The sequence below is a fragment of the Chiloscyllium plagiosum genome, unplaced genomic scaffold (assembly GCF_037043375.1).
Source record: "Chiloscyllium plagiosum isolate Xiang-an unplaced genomic scaffold, Cpla_swu_hap1 HiC_scaffold_38, whole genome shotgun sequence".
Classification (NCBI taxonomy): domain Eukaryota; kingdom Metazoa; phylum Chordata; class Chondrichthyes; order Orectolobiformes; family Hemiscylliidae; genus Chiloscyllium; species Chiloscyllium plagiosum.
In genome coordinates, this window is record NW_028270176.1 from 88,906,763 (window position 1) to 88,913,401 (window position 6,639).

Here is a 6,639-nt window from a genome sequence, read left to right on the forward strand (position 1 = left end):
AGCAAATTTGCTAATGTTAATGCTGATACCATCTTCTATGTCATTAACATATATTGTAAAAAGCTGCAGTCCCAGCACGGATCCCTGCGGTACCCCACAGGTCACTGCCTGCCATTCCGAAATGGAACTGTTTCTCACTACCCTTTGCTTCCTATGAGCCAACCAATTTTCAATCCAATCTAGTTCTTTGCCCCCAATACCATGCACCCTAATTTTACTCACTAACCTCCTGTGTGGGACTTTATCAAAAGCTCTCTGAAAGTCCAGGTACACTACATCTACTGGATTTCCCTCGTCCAACTTCATAGTTACATCCTCAAAAAATTCAAGAAGATTAGTCAAGCATGATTTCCCCTTCATAAATCCATGCTGACTCTGTCCTATCCTGCTACTACTATCCAGATGTGCAGTAATTTCATCCTTTATAATAGACTCCAGCATCTTTCCCACCACTGAGGTCAGACTAACTGGTCTATAATTACCTGCTTTCTCTCGCCCACCTTTCTTAAAAAGTGATATAACATTAGCCACCCTCCAATCCTCAGGAACCGACCCCGAATCTATTGAATTCTGGAAATTAATCACCATCGCATCCACGATTTCCCGAGCCACCTCCTTCAGTACCCTGGGATGCAGACCATCAGGCCCCGGACACTTATCAACCTTCAGACCTAACAGCCTCTCCAACACCAAATCCTGGCAAATATAAATTCCCTTAAGTTCAGGTCCTTCAGCCACTGTTACCTCAGGGAGATTGCTTGTGTCTTCCCAAGTGAACACAGATCTGAAGTACCCATTTTATTCCTCTGCCATTTCTTTGTTCCTAGTAATATATTCCCCTGTTTCTGTCTTCAAGGGCCCAATTTTTGTCCTAACCATTTTTTTGCCTTACACATACCTAAAAAAGCTTTTACTATCCTCCTTAATATTCTTGGCCAGTTTACCTTCGTACCTCATTTTTCCTCTGCGTATTTCCTTCTTAGTAATCCTCAATTGCTCTTTAAAAGCTTCTAAGTCCTCAGTTTTCCCACTTATCTTAGCTATGTTATACTTTTTCTCTTTTAACTTTATATGTTTCTTTCCTTCCCTCGTCAGCCACGGCCGCCCATGCCTCCTCCTGGGATCTTTCTTCATTTTAGGAATGAACTGATCCTGCAACTTCTGCATTATACACAGGAATATCCGCCATTGTTCCTCCACGGTCATCCCTGCTAAGGTATTGCACCATTGAACTTTGGCCAGCTCCTCCCTCATAGCTCCATAATTCCCTTTATTCAACAGAAGTACTGTCACTTCCGACTGTACCCTCTCCCTCTCAAATTGCAGATTGAAGCTTATTGTATTATGGTCACTACTTCCCAATGGCTCCTTCACTTCGAGCTCTCTGACCAATTCTGGTTCGTTACATAATACCAGATCCAGAATTGACTTCTCCCTGGTCGGCCCCAGCACCAGCTGCTCTAAGAATCCATCTCTGAAGCACTCCACAATGTCTCTTTCTTGTGGCCCAATACCATCCTGATTCTCCCAGTCTGCCTACATGATAAAATCCCCCATAACAACTGTAGTGACATCTTTGTGACAGGCCAATTTCAGCTCCTGATTTAACTTACATCCGACATCCAGACTACTGTTTGGGGGCCTGTAGATGACTTCCAAGAGGGTCTTTTTACCCCTGGTATTTCGAAGCTCTATCCACACTGACTCTACATCTCCTGACTTTAGGTCCCCCGCGCAAGGGACTGAATATCGTCCCTTACCAACAAGGCCACCCCACCCCCTCTTCCCGTCAGTCTGTCCTTACGATAACACGTGTATCCTTAAATATTCATTTCCCAGGCCCTGTCCACTTGAAGCCACGTCTCAGTTATCCCCACAATACCGTATCTGCCAATTTCCAAAAGAGCCTCAAGCTCATCCATCTTATGTCTAATGCTTCGTGCATTCATGTATAGTATTTTTAATTTGTTACTGCTCTCACCCTTCCCATCAACCCGTATTTCACTCAACCTTACAGCATGATGCCTTTCCGAGTTTTCTGCCTCATTAATACAGTGGTCTTTCTTGACTTCTCTTGTTCTAACTTTCAATTCAATTTCCTTTTTAAACATCCAGCTTGTCCCCTCCACCCCGCTACTTAGTTTAAAGGTAGCAGTGTTGCAGTAGAAAACCTGCCTGGCAGAATACTGGTCCCTAACCTATTGAGGTGCAAGCCGTCTCTCTTGTAGAATTTATGTTTACCACAAAATATACCCCAGTACTGAGAGAGTGCCGCACTGTCAGAGAGTCAGTAGTGAGGGAGTGCCACACTGTCATGGTGTCAGTACTGAGGGAGTGTCACACTTTCAGAGGGTCAGGACTGAGGGAGTGCTGCACTGTCAGAGTGTCAGTACTGAGGGAATGCAGCACTGTCACAGGATCAGTCGTGAGGGCGTGTCACACTGTCAGAGGATCAGTTCTGCGGGAATGTTCCATAGCCAAAGAGTCAGTGCTGAGTGAGTGCTAAACTGCAAATGAGTCAGTACTGAGGGAGTGCTGCACTGTCAGAGGGTCATTATTGAGCGATTCCTGGATTTCTGGTGAGTCAGTATAGAGGTTATGCAGCATTATCAGAGGGTAGGGACGGAGGAAGCGCTGAAATGTCAGAGAGTCAGTACTGAGAGAGTGCTACACTGTCAGATGGTTTGTACTGCGCGAGCGTCACACTGTCAGAGGGTCAGTACTGAGGGAGTGTCACACTGTCAGAGCATCAGTGCTAAGCGAGTGTCACACTGTCAGAGGGTCAATACTGAGGGAGTGCCACACTGTCAGAGGGTCAGTACTGAGGGACCACTGCAATGTCAGAGCATCAGTACTGAGGGAGCGCCACACTGTCAGATGGGTCAGTACTGAGGGAGTGCTGCACTGTTAGAGGGTCAGTACTGAGGGAGTGCTGCATTGCCAGTGGGTCAGCACTGAGCGAGTGTCACACTGTCAGTGTGTCAATAATGACGAGTGTCACATTGTCAGAGGCTCAATACTGAGGGAGTTGTGCACTGTCAGACGGTCAGTACTGAGGGAGTGCCACTCTGTCAGAGGGTCTGTACTGAGGGTCCACTGCATTGTCAGAGGGTCAGTAGTGAGGCAGTTCTGCACTGTCAGAGAGTCAGTATCGAAGGTGTGCAGCATTTTCAGAGGGTCGGGATGCAGGAAGCACTGAATTGTCAGAGGGTAATTACTAAGACAGTGCTACACTGTCAGATGGTCCGTACTGCGGGGAGTGTCACACTGTCAGTGGGTCACTACTGAGGGAGTGCTGCACTGTCAGAGTGTCAGCACTGAGGGATTGGTGCAATGTCAGATTGTCTGCACTGCGCGAGTGTCACACTGTCAGATGTCAGTACTGAGGGAGTGCTGCAATGTCAGAGTGTCAGTACTGAGGGTGTGCTGCACTGTCAGAGGGGTCAGTACTGAGGGAGTGCTACACTGTCAGAGGATCAGTACTGAGGGAGTGTCACACTGTCAGAATGTCAGGACTGAGCGAGTGCTACACTGCCAATTAGTCAGTACTGAGGGAGTGCTGCACTGTCAGAAGGTCAGCACTGAAGGAGTATTGCAATGTCAGAGGTTCAGTACTGAGGGAGTGTCACACTTTCAGTGTGTCAGTAGAGAGAGAGTGTCACACTGTCAGAGGCTCAGTACTGAGAGAGTAGTGCACTGTCAGACGGTCAGTACTGAGGGAGTGCCACACTGTCAGAGGTTAAGTACTGAGGGAGCGCTGCACTCTCAGAGGGTCAGTACTGAGGGAGTGCTACACTGTGAGAGGGGCAGTACTGAGGGAGTGCTACACTGTCAGAGTGTCAGTAATGTCCGAGTGCTGCACTGTCAGAGTATCAATACTGAGGGAGTGCCACACTGTCCGATGGGCCAAGACTGAGGTAGTGCTGCACTGTCAGAATGTCTGTAAATAGGGAGTGCCACACTGTCAGAGGGTCAGTACTGAGGGGGTGCCACACTGTCAGACTGTCAATACTCAGGGAGTGCCACACCGTCCGTTGGTCAGTACTGAAGGAGTGCTACACTCTCAGAGGGTCAGTAATGAGGGTGTGCTGCACTGTTAGACGTTCAGTACTGAGGGATTGCTGAACTGGGAGAGGATCAGTACTGAGAGAGTGCCGCATTGTCACAGTGTCAGTACTGAGGGAGTAGTGCACTGTCAGAGGGTCAGTAATGAGGGAGTACTGTACTGTCAGAGCGTCAGTACAGAGGGTTTACTGATCTGTCAGTGTGACAATATTGAGGGTGTGCTGCACGGTCAGAGCGTCAGTACTAAGGGATTCCTGCATTGCCAGAGAGTCAGAACAGAGGGAATGCTGCACTGTCAGAGGGTCAGTACTGAGGGATCCTTGCATTGTCAGAGAGTTAGTGTAGAGGGAATGCAGCATTATCAGAGGGTTGGGACGCAGGAATCGCTGAAATGTCAGAGGGTCAGTACTGAGAGAGTGTTTGAATTGTGAGAGGGTCAATACTGAGAGAGAGCTGCAGTGTCAGATGGTCCGTACTGCGGGAGTATCACACTGTCAGAGGGTCAGTACTGAGGGAGGGCTGCATTGTCAGGCGGTCTGTATTGAGGGATTTCTGCACTTTCAGAAAGTCAGTACTGAGGGATTCCTGCATTGCCAGAGAGTCAGTATAGAGGGAGTGCCGCATTGTCCGAGTCTCTGGACGCAGGAAGTGCTGAAATGTCAGAGGGTCAGGACTGAGAGAGAGCCGAACTGTGACAGTGTCAGGACTGAGAGAATGCTGCACTGTCAGATGGTTTTTACTGCGAGAGTGTCACACTGTCAGAGGGTCAGTACTGAGGGAGTGCTACACTGTGAGAGGGGCAGTACTGAGGGAGTGCTACACTGTCAGAGTGTCAGTAATGTCCGTGTGCTGCACTGTCAGAGTATCAATACTGAGGGAATGCCACAATGTCCGATGGGCAAAACTGAGGGAGTGCTGCACTGTCAGAATGTCTGTAAATAGGGAGTGCCACACTGTCAGAGGGTCAGTACTGAGGGGGTGCCACACTGTCAGACTGTCAATACTCAGGGAGTGCCACACCGTCCGTTGGTCAGTACTGAAGCAGTGCTACGCTCTCAGAGGGTCAGTACTGAGGGTGTGCTACACTGTTAGATGTTCAGTACTGAGGGATTGCTGAACTGTGAGAGGATCAGTACTGAGAGAGTGCCGCATTGTCACAGTGTCAGTACTGAGGGAGTAGTGCACTGTCAGAGGGTCAGTAATGAGGGAGTAGTGCACTGTCAGAGGGTCAGTAATGAGGGAGTACTGTACTGTCAGAGCGTCAGTACTGAGGGATTACTGATCTGTCAGTGTGACAATATTGAGGTTGTGCTGCACTGTCAGAGTGTCAGTACTAAGGGATTCCTGCATTGCCAGAGAGTCAGAACAGAGGGAATGCTGCACTGTCAGAGGTTCAGTACTGTGGGATCCTTGCATTGTTAGAGAGTTAGTGTAGAGGGAATGCAGCATTATCAGAGGTTTGGGACGCAGGAATCGTTGAAATGTCACAGGGTCAGTACTGAGAGAGTGCTTGAATTGTGAGAGGGTCAGTACTGAGAGAGAGTTGCACTGTCAGATGGTCAGTACTGCGGGAGTGTCACATTGTCAGAGGGTCAGTACTGAGGGAGGGCTGCATTGTCAGAGGGTCAGTACTGAGAGAGTGCCGCACCGTCAGAGGGTCAGTACTGAGAGAGTACAGCACTGTCAGGCGGTCTGTACTGAGGGATTTCTGCACTGTCAGAAAGTCAGTACTGAGGGATTCCTGCATTGCCAGAGAGTCAGTATAGAGGGAGTGCCGCATTGTCCGAGGGTCGGGACGCAGGAAGCGCTCAAATGTCAGAGGGTCAGTACTGAGAGAGCGCCGAACTGTGACAGTGTCAGTACTGAGAGAGTGCTGCACTGTCAGATGGTTTTTACTGCGCGAGTGTCACACTGTCAGAGGGGTCAGTACTGAGGGAGTGCCACACTGTCAGAGGATCAGTATTGAGAGAGTGTCACAATGTTAGAGCATTAGTAATGAGGGAGTGTCACACTGTCAGAGGGTCAGAGCTGCGGGAGAGCTACACTGCCAAAGAGTCAGTACTGAGGGAGTGCTGCACTGTCAGAGGGTCAGCACTAAGGGAGTGTTGCAATGTCAGAGGGTCAGCACTGAGGAAGTGTCACACTGTCAGTGTGCCAATAATTAGGGAGTGTCACCCTGTCAGAGGCTCAATACTGAGGGAGTAGTGCACTGTCAGACGGTCAGTACTGAGGGAGTGCCACTCTGTCAGAGGTCTGTACTGAGTGTCCACTGCACTGTCACAGGGTCAGTAGTGAGGGACTGCTGCACTGTCCGATGATCAGTACTGGGGGAGTGTCACTGTCCGAGGGTCAGTACTGAAGGACCACTGCACTGTCAGAAGGTCAGTAGTGAGGGAGTGCTGCAGTGTCCGATGATCAGGACTGAGGGAGTGCCACACTGTCTGATCGTCAACACTGAGAGAGTGTCACACTGTCAAAGGTTCAGTACTGAGGGAGTGCTGCAATGTGAGAGGGTCAGTACTGAGGGAGTGTCACACTTTCAGAGTGTCAGTAAAGAGGGAGTGTCACACTGTC